The sequence below is a fragment of the Ambystoma mexicanum genome, chromosome 2p (genome assembly GCF_040938575.1).
Source record: "Ambystoma mexicanum isolate Mex_15411 chromosome 2p, UKY_AmexF1_1, whole genome shotgun sequence".
NCBI classification, from domain to species: Eukaryota; Metazoa; Chordata; class Amphibia; order Caudata; family Ambystomatidae; genus Ambystoma; species Ambystoma mexicanum.
Window position 1 is genome coordinate 321,841,882 of NC_090923.1, and position 15,523 is coordinate 321,857,404.

Here is a 15,523-nt window from a genome sequence, read left to right on the forward strand (position 1 = left end):
GACAGGGCACCTTATGTGAGATAATGGCTGTACTGATAACATATTGAAAAGCACAGTACACCAAACGTTAGTGGAAAGCAGAAGATAGCATTCAAGGTTACTGTCAAGTCTGGTAATTTCAATAAAATTGGGGGTTTTTGTTTTTACTTGTAACCATAACGTCTCTTTAACAACGTTTTTTCACTGAATTTGATAGGTTTTTAGTAGCACAACGTAACCATAAGATCTCTTTAACTAAGTTTTTCATTGAATTTCATAGGTTTTTATTAGTGCATCTTAACCATGACGTCCCCGTAACAAAGTTTTTTCATTGAATTTCATAGGTTTTTACCAGTGCATGCTATTTTCCAACAACCTACTAATATCATACTTACCCAATATAACAATATTTGTATCCAATTTACAAAGTGTCACCTTAAAACTCTGCCATTTCCCACCTTCTAGAATCATTTTGAACACTTCTATGCACTTTTTGCAACTTTTTCAACTAGGTTTGCATCCATAGATATCTACGAACATCTGGCTTCATTGCAGACCTTCTGGACTGTGCCACATGACCATATGCTGGCACGCGGCATGATGACGTGTCTGAGAACCCGTCCGCACTTCACGATAAGATCCGTGCTTCGAGGTCAGTTCGGAACTGCATTTTCTACTGATCTAGGAACTTTCAACTTCCAAATTTCCCTTGCACAGCTCCAACACCTATTCCTACTCATTATCCATTAACAATCTAGTACAGAGCACATACTTTTAGCAAAACTGCTATTTATCTTATAATGGCATCAGCTATTGCCATCCCTCCTCCACAAGAGCCACCACCAATGCTGTAATCAAGGAACATGTGAAACACTGCCCCCTACCTTAGAAATAACACACGCTCAACATTTTCCCCTGCCCCTCCATATTCTCCATATTATTGTTTGGTGCCTCTTCCCTCATTTCCCTCCCCACCTCTCATTCTTAGCTCTCCTGCCAAAAGAAAAAAAAATCCAAAAACAACAAAAGAAATGTTCCTTTAGGAACCACCATTCACAGATAAAATATGGAACTAAAAAAAAAGTATTGATTCCATCTACTTTACATTTCTCAGTAAAGTACATAGTCTTAATGCGATTTTCCAACATTTCCATTTGCATTTTGTGTTATGCTAATGGGAATATTGTGGCGTTCATCCCCCATTCCAAGGACTGGAACGGAGGATACCAACCCAGCAACCCAAGTTATCCGCTCAAGAGAAGCAAGGGTGGATAACGAGGTCTCCGGACCATTAGCCCCCCATTCCAGCCCCTGTAATGCCAAAAAAGGATTTTCCAAGATGGCCACCATGGAAAGGGAAGGTGGGGTTCCATGTAGGCCATTAGCACCCTAGGTTCCCAATGCGGGAACCCAGGGTGCCAAAATAGGATTTTCCAAGATGGCCACCATGGAAAGGGAAGGTGGGGTTCCATACAGGGCCCCTCTTTGCTTTCCATGGCAGCCTGCAGAAGGCTAAGAGAAAACCCTATGACCATATTACTATGAGCACATTTTTCTTCCCTTTCAAACTTATCCCAATTTTGAACAACTTTACCACAAAGCCGGTCCCAGGTGGACATGGCCACTTTAAGCCCATGTGTTGTCCCTCGTGGTCATGGCCAGTGGCCAGATTGTCCAGATCATGATCTTATTCCATGACCCGGACAATCTGACCACTGCCCATAGCTACCAGCTATACCTCAGTCACCAAAAAGGTATATCAATATTTTTTGTACCTACATTATGACACTTGTTCAAAAATAAAACACAGGCACATTTGCAAAACCATATTTTCAGATCCTTGCCAATGCTCCTTCCACAAGTTTGCTGGAAATCCATACGTTTAATTTTTTCAAAAGTGTCAAATGTATGCACATACAATAGTCATATAACCTAGACCCCACTTGACAAAATCCATATAGACTTTATGTAAACATTTATATCTAGATCTAAAATATTTTCGAAAACTTTTGTGTAGATTTGTGAAATTGCACCACATTTATATGCCTTTACAATATTTTGGGACCCCCTCTAATGTTGCCCCCTCTTGACAAAATCCCACCAAACATTGCAGACACATGTATATCTAGATCTATAATGTTTTTCCACACCTTTGTGTAGATTCGTTAAATGGCACCAGACTTATAAGCCTTTAAAATAATTTGTGACTCCCCCTCTAATTTTGCCCCCTTTTTACAAAATCCCACCAAACTTCACAAAAGCATTTATACCTATATCTAATATCAATTCACCAACTTAAGTTTAGATTTGTCAAATGGCAATTCATTTATAAGCCTTTATATTATTTTGGGACCCCCCTCGAATTTTGCCCCCCTCTTGACAGAACCCCACCAAACTTTGCAGACTCATTCGGAATCAAGTCAGAATATAAGTGCAAAATGTCATGCTGTTTAATTAAGTGGTGCCAAAGTAATAAGCCATCCAATAACTGCTTTTCACCAACCCTGTAATGCAGAGGTGTCTGCGAACTTCACAGGACTATTTGCGAGCATCCGGACTGTTTGTGGACTTTCGCGGCAAAAAAACAGCAGTTTTTTTGCTTCTTGCAGCCATATCCCATCCTCATCACCCGTAACCTCCCCAGAGATTATTTGATAAGTTTGACAAGTGTAATGTATTTTTTTAATATGTTTTTACTGTGATGTCCGCTGACACCGGCCGATGTCCGTGAAAACAAGATGGCGGGTGTTTCCAAAAATCTGACGCACTTCATGCTTTTCACCATCCAACCAGCGGGTGTGTTCGATGTCCACGGGTACCACGTTGCCATTTAAGCCAATCAGAGTCCTGCCCGCAGAGCGAACAGGGAAGTATGTCCGCAGAGCGGACATAGATATCACACATTTTTTTTACTTATATTTTGGTTGTTTTAAAAAAAACTACTGGATGGATTTTCAACAAATGTACACAAGCACGCTTTCGGGACCAATCCACTGCTCCTTCCTCAAATTTGGTGAAAATCCATCCAGCGGTTTGGGCTGTAGGCATGAGCAAAGTTTTTCTCCATTCAGTCTATGGGAAAAACATAAATGTTGCTATAACTTTGCCCCCCTCTCCCCTTTGACCAAACTTTGCAGACAACTCCAGAGTCGGTCATATACTTCCTTTGCAAAGTTTGGTGAGGATTTGTCCAGGAGGAGTGAAGTTATAAGCCACCCAAAAAGTGCTCCTCCTATGAGTTTAGCAACTTAACCATAACTACATGACTGCTAGCGCAGGCCATGCAATATATATATTTTCAAGGAAAAAACTTTAGTTCCAGGGATGTTAAGGTTAGAAATTAAAAGAAAAAACCCTCTGAAATTCAGCTAAAGACACCTTAACTTCACCCCCCCCACCGTTGTGCAGCCTACGCCCACAATGATAACATCACTGATACATTACTGGTGACATCACTGATTACATGTTGTATGAGAACTCTGATGACATTACAAATCACATCACTGATGCCATCACTGGTAACACCACTGATTACATTGAATATAACTGATTACAACAATAATGGAATTAGACATAACATCACTTACAAGTTAGCTCATGAAAAGTTTGATTACTGTAATAACAGTTTAGGCTGTGTACTTGGTCATTACAAAGGCTGGGGTCACTTGCCAGCACCAATGGCCATAGGTAGTGGTTAGTTAATATTTAAAAATACCAATGTCCATGGTTAAAAGCAATGCCCTGTGCCTGTGGCCCTTCATCTTTTAAAATATACAGTGGCCAATGTTGAAAGCTGTAGTCAGTGGCCATGGCTAAAGGACGTAGCTAGTGCCCATTATTATGTAATAATATATAGGCAGCACAGCCAAAGGATGTGGCCACTGGGTAGTATTGTATTGAACACCATGGTTAGCGCTGGTTAGTGTACATAATATACTGTGGGTACTGCCGAAAGACATTGCTTATTGCATTGTATTATTTTAAAATATACAGTGCACATGGCTAAAAGATGTACAAACTCCTCAAGGTCAAAGGCCTTGGCTAGTGGGCCATAAATATGTTACAATATATAGTGGACTGCGCAAAAGGTTGTGGCCACTGGCCAGTATTGTGGTGAAGCCCATGGCTAGTACTGATCAGCATATACAATATACACCAGACACAGTTGAAAGCTATAGCCACTACTAAAAGCCAACATCTATGGTTAGTAGCCTGTTAGTGTTGTAAAATATACAGTGCAAAGGGTGAAAGTTGTGACCACTGCCTTTAACTGAATGCCATGATAAGTACCCATTCATGTATTAAAATATATTTGGCCATGCACACTGACCATGGCTGAAGGCCATGTTTAATGACAGTTACTGTTGTAACGTTGTAATGTTGTAATGTAATTAGTGATGTCATCAGTTGATGCACAACAGGTAGCATGAAGTTAAGGTGGCTTCAGCTGAATTTCAGGGGTTTTGTAATGTCCCTGCAACTAAAGATTTTTCCTTGAATTTCAATGTATTGCTCACCTCAACGTCCCTGCGACTTATATTTTTTCCTTAATATATATATGTATACATTTCTTTTTTGTAAATTATTAAATTTATTTGATAGCCGTGTCTACCAAATTTGCATTTGTGACTAAATACAGCTAAAGCAAAGGTGGCGTAGTCGCGTCAATGAAAGGTCCAGTTGGTTCGAAAATTACGTTCACGTAGCTACGCGCTTTCGTGCATCTTTTTACTGCCCATTTGCATCGTCCAGTACTTACTTGCATAGCCTCATCAACAAACAAACCAATCGCACACCGGGATATATGAATGCGACTACGGCCATGCTTTTTGCCATCACACGGGTGTGCAAAATCACCCAATAGCACAACAAAATGTAATCACACGGTTATGCATCCCTGCGCCACACTCTCCAACTAATCATATCACCTGCTATGTCCTGGCATCTATGGGTCATTGTCATTTGTGCCTATGGACTGCAATTGCTCGTGCAAACAAATTGATGCGGCTACGCCCAATGCCGTATGACAATATATGCGCATACTACACTGTTCAATCAGCGAGCGCACAACTATATAGGAAGTATGTAGGAAGTATATATTGTGAATAAAAACCACACCCACAAAAAAATAACTTTATATTTATCATTGCTTTCTCTACTTGCTTGTGAAAGGTGATCTGAGTAACTGCAAGAACATTTGTCACCTTTTAAATTAATTATCCTTTTCACCCATGTTTCCCCTAATCTTTTTTCCCTTTGTCTTGTTCAGTTTGTGTATTGTTTATTTTCCTTTTTTTCCTTTTTTGCAGCATTTTCCTTTTGTGTTGTCTTTTTTAAAGTATTACTTTTTGCTTCCTGCATAGGCATTCCAACGGTTTAGGTCGAAATGACCGGAAAAAAAGGTCGAAATGACCCAAAGTTCTAAAAATGCTACCACCAAAGGATCAAACACCAAAAGTTCGATCCTCTGGTGGTAGCATTAAAAAAAAAAGGGGGCTGCTGGGGTGTCCCCGCATTGCCCCGCTCACTATACTTTATGGTATAGTGAGCGGTGGCTGCGGGGGACACCCCTGCAGCCGTCCGTGAAAAAAATAAAAACAAGAAAAGAAAAGGACCCTGCAGCGCCAGTTCCCAATCACAGAAGTGAAAGGGAACTGGCGCTGCAGGAACCAGCGTGAAGGTGAAGGTAAGTGGGGTTTCTTTATGTTGGTTGTGTGGGTGGGAGTATGCTGGGGGTGGGGGTGTGGGGGGGGGATGTTATGGGTGTGTTGTGTGTGTGTGTGAGAGAATGTGTGTTTTAACAAATTAACAGGGCTGAAATGTCCAAAAACAAAGTGTTCGAACTTTTGGTCATTCGAGCACTTTGTTTTCGGCTATTTCAGCCTCGATAATTTTTCATACGGTCAAATCACTTGGATTCTATCCAACATGTCTGAACATGAGAGCACGAGTAGTGACAACGTCACATTTGGGTTGACAATCCATAGGAAAAAGCTTTCTGATGTTCGATCTCAAAGCCTAGGAACATCAATATGATATGATATGATATGATAGGTTATTTATAACAAGCTTAATACTCAGAGGTTTCTAAGCGCGGACCCGGGGATCAAACCTATGTTGCTCTGTGTCATCTTGCTTCCAAGGGGAGCACATTGCTGCTGAGTTTTCCTCCTGAATAATGATGAACCATTGAGTGCAAGTCCATTGGGATGATGAGTAAAGAAAAGCACACAAAATTATAAAAGGAAAATGCATGGGACCTAATCCATGCATATAAGGCTATCAGCACCACCTGCAGAACCTCCATCCACCAGGGCATCAACAACTCCAACTGGAAATGAAGCCTCTACATCAGCAGTGGTAGCCTCTACACAGACTCCTCTGTTACCAACACCCGATCTTACCATGAAGTCATGTGTAATAAGTGCTGCAAATGGGTAGTCAAGGAAGGTGCCACATTTAAAGAATGGCAGAGGATCATCGCACAACACCAGATTACTTGTCATTGTTCTTTTTTTTAAGTGGCAATTTGGTTAACCCCCCTTTTTTCTAAAAAAAATTGAAAATAAATTCCATACAAATATGTTTCTTTTTATTTTAATTCTCTTTGTTATATGTTTCATCCGTGTGTGTTTTCCTGCCCTATTTCACCCCCCTCCTTCCATTCCCCAAAATGGCCATTTTAAGACACAACTTTGAAGTTATAAAAATAGATAAAAATGAACAGAAACTACACAAATACATTACAGTACATGTTGTAATTTAGTTTATGTAGTTTTAGTAATCAAACCCCTCAATTGTTTGTTTGTAGCCACGGTTACAATATTAACAGGGGAAACAGTTTAGCCACAAATAAAAGCAACCCATTATTTGCTAGCCTTAACCGTGCAAGCAAAAACCAGCAATTCATTGAATGAAAACTCTAGCCACGGCTATACAAAATAACATAAAAACAATATACAACTCTATATATGTGCATTACATATATATATATTAAACAAAACAGAGACTGGAATTCAGTCTTGGGCGCAACGGCACTCTGGCTGTAATTATAATTGTTTTAAAAAGCTTCATTGGTCCTCAGAAATCTACACGCAGTCCGTGTTTGCTTTACAGCCAGAAAGTGCTTTATTTGTAAAGAAGGTATGTGGACAAGGAAGGCAGCAGCAGCGTGCAAGAAAGAACAACGCGTTTCACCCTACTCGGGCTTCGTCTGGTATGTGCAATGGAGGGAGGACTGCATTATTATAGACAAATGGTATAAATCCATCATTACTGTTTAGCATTCTTGTGTGTTGGTATAGTATTCAAACCTTTTTTACAGAAAACAGGCTCCAGTTTTAAATGTTTTTGCCAATGCTTTCATTCTATTTTGATGCCTCACATTTAAACACTACACATGACGAATACATGTTATACATTTCCCATAATTTACATCGTACTTCGTTATCATAGTGGATTCGTACTAAAGTGCTTGGAGCTAGTAATAACAATGTTATATTGGATTTTTAACAATGCATTCATTCCTGTCGAGTGTTTATCATTAAATGATGAGAGCAAAAATAATTTTTTTGCATTTGTTGTAGTATTTACTGAGTTTCATTATCCCTAGTGGGTATATTCAATGAAAAAACATAGTTAAATTTGTCAGTAATGGTAAGCTATGCAACCATAACTCGCACCACCACCGTGCACTGCTAAAACTAACACCCAGGACATCAAAGAAGACATCACAAATATCATTGATGACATCACTGAATTTCTTATAATTTCTTTCTGTATTGTCAACACATTTACGCCTTCAAATTCTTAGTGCAGTGTATTGAAGGACACGTAACAATGAGCCCCTTCATGTAGCGTTCCCAGCGTGCCCGAGTCAGTTTCACACATGCCATAAAAATTAACAATATTACTGGCAAACAGTGTACTACAAAATCAACCAAATAAAATACACATCACAATATTTATTTCCATTTTACCGGTATCAATGCGCCTATTCCCAATACGTTTACATTTCCTTTAAAAAATAACCTCATGCGCGGTGCACAGAGGCACAGATTTCCTTATACGTCAAGAGTCATGTGCTCCCTGCTCTCAGCTATTAGAAGCATTTCCCTAGCAGAGAGTTGGAGAGGCAAGATCGAATGAATCATGAAGAAAAATAGTTTGTCAGAAACATCTGCAGGTAGTGTGTTCCTACACCCCAGACAGCCTTGTGGATAATACAAGGGTCTTAAATTTCATCCTTAAAGCAACCACCAAAGCCGCAGATTTTGTACTGCATAAATGCTAGAACTTGAAGGGATACTAGTGACGAAAAAACAAGTACAGTGATCATGTAAAAGTGTAAAACAGTGCAGTACAAGCTTACCAGCTTCTGTGTACATCTATTCCCACAATCATATCCAATTCTGCATTCATGCATACACCCCTCATTTCCCCTATGCAGTAAGATGTAAATGTGCAAAGACCACAGGCTCAGTTTCATAATGTGCACTGGCAATACAAATGCCTTCACCCGTTACTTGAATGATGGCCAAAACCTTTCGTTTATTGCAATCTGCAGCCACTTATTATGGTATCTACTTTCCAGCATGTTCAAACTTCATTTACTTTATTAATTTATTTCTTGGTTATTTGTGAAGCCCTAAACCCCCCAAAAAATATGCATGTCGACACAAGACCAAACAAGGATGGTGGGGCCAGGGAACAAAACAACAATGATTTGACATAATAAGTAATTTGCAATACACCTGTACACAGATGTTTCTAGGAGCAACTTGACAAGGAAGGGAACAACAAAGGGAAACAGAATAAATGATCGTACTAGGCCTTGTGTCATTCATATCACACAAGTGCAACACGAAATGAGAGGAGCCAGGGGTATGGAAGGGGAGAGTGCAATAAGCAGACTTCTGTAAATGACGCTGGGGTGGCCATTTCTAAGTAGGTGCAAACAGACATGGCACCATGTGCTTGCAGATACGGTCCATAGTGCGTGGTGGGCCCAGAGACAGTGCATGGATCTACTGGTGATAAGGCAACCTGGTCCCCATAAGGTTTACCGGGTGGCCAGGTAACCCGTTTGTGCAGCAGAACAAGAACTTCAGCAGGGCAGAGAGAGAGAGTGAGAGAACCCAGAAGCATAAAGGAAAGTCTTCATTCAATTACTTCCAGACCCTTAGGTGTTCCTGCTCAAGTTTGAGAGAGGAAGGGAATCTGTTGCAGAAGTATTCACCAGCTGACGAGACAAATATACCCCTCCAACCCCCCCACACTCTACCTACAGAAGTGTCTAATCCTCAAAGAGTTGAAGGTGCCTGTGCGAAGGGCTGAAGAACACAAATGCTTAGGAAGATAAAGTTGCAAGTAGTGTGGTCCCTAGCCCCTGAAAGCATTGTGAACAATACAGACTTAAAATTGATCCTTGCAGTTACCAATTGGAGCCAGTATAGACATTTCAGTACTGGAGATATATCATCCCTTCAGTTAAGGCCAAGGACAAGTCTTGCAGTTCTGTCTGGATAAGTTGCAGAGGTCAAAGAGTAGAGGCAGGAAGATTTAAAAAGAGGCTGTTACAAAAGTTCAGCCTAGACACAACTACAGCTCTTAAGAAGGTGAGCTTCTGGGTGAAAGTGACAAAAGCAACAATACCTCTTAGTAGCTGTAAATGGTAGTACAACCTCTTCAAGACGTCCTTAATGTGAGGAAATTAGGGGAAGGTGGAGTCAAAGATGACACCAATGTTTTTTTTTCTCACCGGAAGGGATAAGTACAGGACCCAAGGAGGACAGCCAGAGTGAAATAGAGAAAATATAAGAATACCTCAATCTTACTGGTATCAAGGCATACATTGTTGGAGGCACACCATTTCTGAATCACACATACACAATCAGGAATACGTGAGAGAGGAGAGGATGTAGCACACAGCTTGAAGCTTGTTACCCGTATGACACTGAAAGTAAGAAAGGAATGTAGACATTAGGTGCGCTACAGGTGTCAGGTAAAGGTTGAAGAGCCACAGTGAAATATGCAGTCCCTGGTCTTCAGGCCAATGCAAGTCTTGCAGCCTTATTTTTAATTACCTGGAGTTGGCCGAGAAAGAAAGTGGGTAGATTAAAGAAGAGGCTGTTGCAACAGTACAGCTTACAAAGTACCATTGTTCTACAGATGGTGAGCTTTTAGGTAAAAATAAGTGGAGGACGATGACGATGGGGCAAGCGCTATAGGCCCATACTACGTTCATGGGACACATACATATGTTCATTGAAGGAACAGGGTCTTCAAAGGGAAGTCTGCAGACACCATGAATCGACGATCAGGGTTTTGCATGCAGAATGGCACGCCAATCACTGATTTTTCACGCAAACAATTCCACAGATTGGGCCCTGCAGGCCCCAAACGTATTAGTAGAAAATACACCCATTGGAAAAACTTGACAAAAATGTATTTTTATCAACCATGGGAAGGTTTTATTTCAGCTATTGCTAATTCTATACAATTCACAGTATTTATCATGCAAGAGTTAGACATAATTTAAAAATAATAGGTGCCCCACCCACGATGTCAGATAGGATGTATGTTGTGATCCTAAACACTTTTGTCGGTTTATACTTTAGTACCTAATAAAATCTTATTTAATGTGCAAATACCAGGAATAGGTAAACATATGAATGCATGTATTCTATGTATTTGATAATTAGCTTTTTTGTATGTTGTTAATTGCCCCTAGCAATTGTGTTATTGTTTTTTGCATACATGTAATGACATATGAGATAATACTATTTGCTCATTCGTCGATCGTGGGGGAGAAACGTTTATTTAAATTCTTTTGGAAGTGACACATTTAAATACCATTCTTAGCATGCTCCACTCCAGAGTGCATTAAAAGAAATAGTGGGCGGGAAATGGGGAGATTGTTAACTCCAGCTAAACTTTTGTGTTGCCCTGTGGCTAGAAATGCACGTTAGTTTGCAGGGTCTGTTGCTACAAGTTAGGTTCAAAAGGAATTATTGTTACACTATTACTTACTAGCCTTTGACGAATGTTCAGAATGTTAGGTTGGTTTGCATACACTTATTTTTGTTTACATTTGCTCTCTGGCTTGGGTCGCCACCGTTAAGCAGCATAGGACACCATGCCCCAGTCATTTTCTATCTGTGCGTTTCCTTTTAACCTTTAGTTGGCAGATCATGACAGTGTTGTAGAATCAGAGGTTCATTATTTAGATATTTATCTTTGCTCGAGAAGGAATGCCTTCTGCATGTTGGTTCAAGTTTTAATGCAAGTCTGTGTTCCTGTCAAAACCAACAACGTTAAAGGATCAGGTATATTTAAGAGCAAGAGCTAATATACCCTGGGGGTGGGCAGCGAGCAGTGTTTGCCTTTGCCTTGGAATCCTCCTTCACCTCATTGGCAGAGGGCTTTGGAGGGATAAGATGTCCCTAAAGAAGTCCAAATGAATTTGTCCTTGGGTCCTGGATGGTCTTAAAGTAAATTAAGGAAGGAGTAGGAGACACACTATTTTATTCATTTTATAGTTCACATGTGATTGGACAAAAGGGGTCCAGTACCTGTTCTTGTGACAAGGAGGCTATTCCTGCTTGCATCGTACTCAAAGTGCATTATACTAAAGGAAGTGGAGGTACTGAAAGGAATAATAGGTACAGGGAGAAACAAAATGGAACCCTTCTTCCCTTGTGCTAAGATCCCTCTGGCTCCACTATCTCTGCCCATTTCTGAGACCCCTAGCATCAAAGGCCTTTGGGTATGCAACACCCTGTTTTGAGGCCAGTCATTTATATAGAGTGTGCCTCCAGTGTAACAGTAGAGAGGAGAATGAGGAGCTTGTGGATTCAACATCCACGGCCACATGCTTTCTCTTACCACAGTATTTCACAGAACTCACTCATGTCTGCCCACAGGATACAGGCTGAGTTCCAAAACCAAAAATAGCTGAATTATGGCATGTAGCATTTTCGCACATAATGCTCCATAATTAATTGCACCTGTATCAAGTAGCACACTTGAGATACCCAAACAACCTGGTTACCACTACAAACCATTCAGAACAACGCTCTCCGAGCAGCCACAGGCATCCCCACCGGAGAACACACCTCCACCACAGGAAAGTGCGCACACTGGCTACCCGTCAAAGAACTTGTCCTATTCAAAACACTTGCCATCACCCACTAGTGCATCCACCCTACCTCTCCCATAGAGTGAACAGATCATGCACCTCCAGACCAACTCGCTGTGCCTAAAGTCAAACATGCAAGAGCAAGAGCTGTGCCTAGGGTCAAACGTGCAAGAGCAGGGGGGGGGTGGGGTGGATCTTCCCATTTATCTCTGCCAGGGAATGGAACTCCCTAACGTTGACCCTTAGAGCTGGACCTTCACACCTTGCATTTTGCAAAGCCCTCAAAATATGGTTGTTTGTTTAAACCAAGAACTCTGGGGTACATCTGCGATCATTACAATGTATGTAACTGTGTAACTAAGCCATGATCTCTTGTTACAGCCATGTGAAGCCCCGGGGGTGCCTGTGCGCTTTATACATGTGAAAAATAAAATACATAAAATAAAACACTCCACCAAGAGTGATGGAGCCATCAAATAGACCCTATATGTCTCAGATCTGTGGTACATCACCTTAGGCCCGGCACGGATCAGCACTCTCAACTTGACTGATGTCCTCAGCCTCTTCTCACAATGCAGGCCCAGGAGGACTTCCAAAGAGACCCCATACCTTATATGAGTCCTCTCGCTGAGCCATGAATGTAATAGGACATACCACCGCATGACCTGCCCAGCAGTTGATGCCTGATCAAGGGTGCACAGAGTGTGACCCGTTGAAGCACAGCAGCAAGAGGATCACAATAGGAGCACATAGCACAGCAACATATGGATGTCCCTGCCTGTAGGCAGTAAAATGTATACTGGATCATTGTGTGATATGGGTGAGTAATACTCAAGGGGAAGAGACAGGTCCTAAAAAGTAGGAAGCAGAAGAAATGGATACCTGCAGTTGAGGTTGGTAACTCATGTTTAAGTATAATGTTCTATTTAAATTGCAATGGGCCATCAACAACTGTGTGAATATGTTTGCACTATTGCCCGATGCTGGAATAGTTTTGCATGCATCTTTTGGTATGTCATCCTCAGTATCTCTCACTCCATTGATTTTTTTATTCCTCAGACATGAGTGAGTTCTTTGATTTTTTTATTCCTCTGCCATGGATGATTGTCTTTGATTGATTTAAGTTGGCCTTGACTCACTGTTGACATTGGTGTGTTAGGTACTCCCAGCTTTTTTTTTACATATTGAGCTCTGTGTACAGTTTCACCTGTCCATAAGAATCATGGAGAGTGCCTCAATTTAAAGTGAAGAGGTGCTAAACTAATGCATCATTGCCACATATCAGCAATTGCTGCAATTTAAAAGATAAAAAGATACAAATTCATTCAAGGCCCAAAGACTGGGTCTTGAGCCCATTTGAATTGCCCACATGAAACGATGCAAGGTCAGTCCCTACAAACCATGGGCTTTCATATCAGAAATGTGAAAAGTACAACGTGTGTCAGAAATGTGATTGAGCAAGCAAGATAACATGGTCTGTGCTACAGATATCTTTATTTTAAAGTGATGTGAATGAAGCAAATTATATGAAGTCAGATATATTTTCCTGTAATTTTATAGAAGGAACACCTTTCTGCTGCACACAAAGAAATAACTCAAATGCAAGTTCTAAACTGTGTATTAGAGAACATATGTTTAAAATATGACATTTTATTTGAACTGCCAATCGTGGAAGAATGTAAGGTTGCAAATACATTATTGTCAACACTTGCATGACAAAATGTTTTGCATTATCCTCCCAACACTTCTCAGCCCTGCAATATGACAATGTGTTACATGGAAAACAGGTGAAAAGGGACACGAAAATAATATATGCATTTTCAGCACCAAACAGATTTTTATATTATAGCCATGTGCTAAATGTCATATAGTAATACATTATTGTCTTAAAACTTCATGTTTCAAATGAGGTTTTAAAAGTGACGGTGACAATGCTAAATTCTTGTGGCTATTCAGATTCATAACCCACAGAGTACATTACAGTGTCATTTGAGGGATGGCTCATTTATAAAACCCCCAAAAAACGCAATACAACTCACCAACAAAGCAACATTTATAACAGTCCCCTCCCACAGGAGCCTAGTTTAATGGTAAATTCTTGAACAGACATATACCTGAATCATAGAAAGCCTATATCTACAGAGATATGACTATTAACAATCTGAACTGTCACATACCTTTAGCTTGCGAGCCTCAAAGGAAACTCATTGCAATTAGAATGTCATCTTAGTTCTCTACCTCCCCATAAACTCCAGATGACCAATTGATGAAAGAACACAAAGATGTCCTGTCATATTACTCAAATTATTGAGTTAAGATATTACAAAGATATTCTCACTTAAATCAATGGGTTGAACACAAGATCGTATGTCCACAGTTTAAATTAATCTATCTAAAATGTTAATTCTCTTTGTTTCTTAAAATTAACTCATGTATACATTAGATAACTTCCTCTACAAATTCACATCACATACACACATATCCTTCTGGGTCAGAGAATTACAGAAAGACATATTGTATCAATATGTCATGTTTCTGTGATTAAATAAGTGTAACAAGAAAATCAGCTCACACATTTCTTCATATACAGACATATGAACATTCATGAATGATTAGGGGGTTATTCTTTGGGTGTGTCTCACTATTAAATTAGCCAAACAAAGGACATGACCAATTGAAATGTGCAAGCTCATTGATGACAAGTGTGGTAATATTACAGATCATAAATAGGAAACAGACACAGAATGATAGGGATTATTAATGGAGTGGTGACCATTGATAATATCTGGAAGGGAATGGGCCTAGCCGAGAAGCGTACCATGAGAGAAGGAAACCTAAGCAAGTCCTAATTTCCATGAAACAGACCAGAGTGGGGCTATCTGAATAGGAGCTTACCTAGGAGCTGGGATACACTCTTCAGTGCATTTTTCTGCTAAGTCCAGGTACTGGTGATCTCGAAGGGTTCCACTAAGATACATGGGTGTTGTGGTGGTAAATGTACTTGGAATGCTCACTTCACTTGTTTGTGTTACTGGGGAAAACAACATGCGTAATATGTTATCATAAAATGCCAACCGAAATGCAATGTTTGAATTTAAGACAAACATTTTAAAAGTTTGACCGATAAGGGTCAACGTTGTCTTAGAATTGGGGGCGCTGCTTGGAGGTAGCATTGTATTATTTAGGATTAGAAATGTTACAAACATATTTCATTGATATGGTGTGACTGCATATGTGTGCTATCTCATAGCAAGATTCTCACAGGCAGACTAACTCTAATTGTGTATATACATTGTCAATAGTCATGTTTACGATTGTGATGATTTCCCCCACATAAAGTAAGGGGACCACCTTTCATTTTTATTTGAATAAATGTAAGTATCAATGACACTCAAAGTGTGTTTC

At 40.2% G+C, this 15,523-nt stretch overlaps 1 protein-coding gene across 4 annotated transcripts in view; it reads left to right on the forward strand.

The window, feature by feature from the left end:
• CACNA2D3 (calcium voltage-gated channel auxiliary subunit alpha2delta 3) overlaps window positions 1-15,523 on the forward strand; it is a 3,251,448-nt gene that overhangs the window by 1,590,891 nt on the left and 1,645,034 nt on the right. The gene's annotated exons all lie outside the window — the stretch shown is intronic.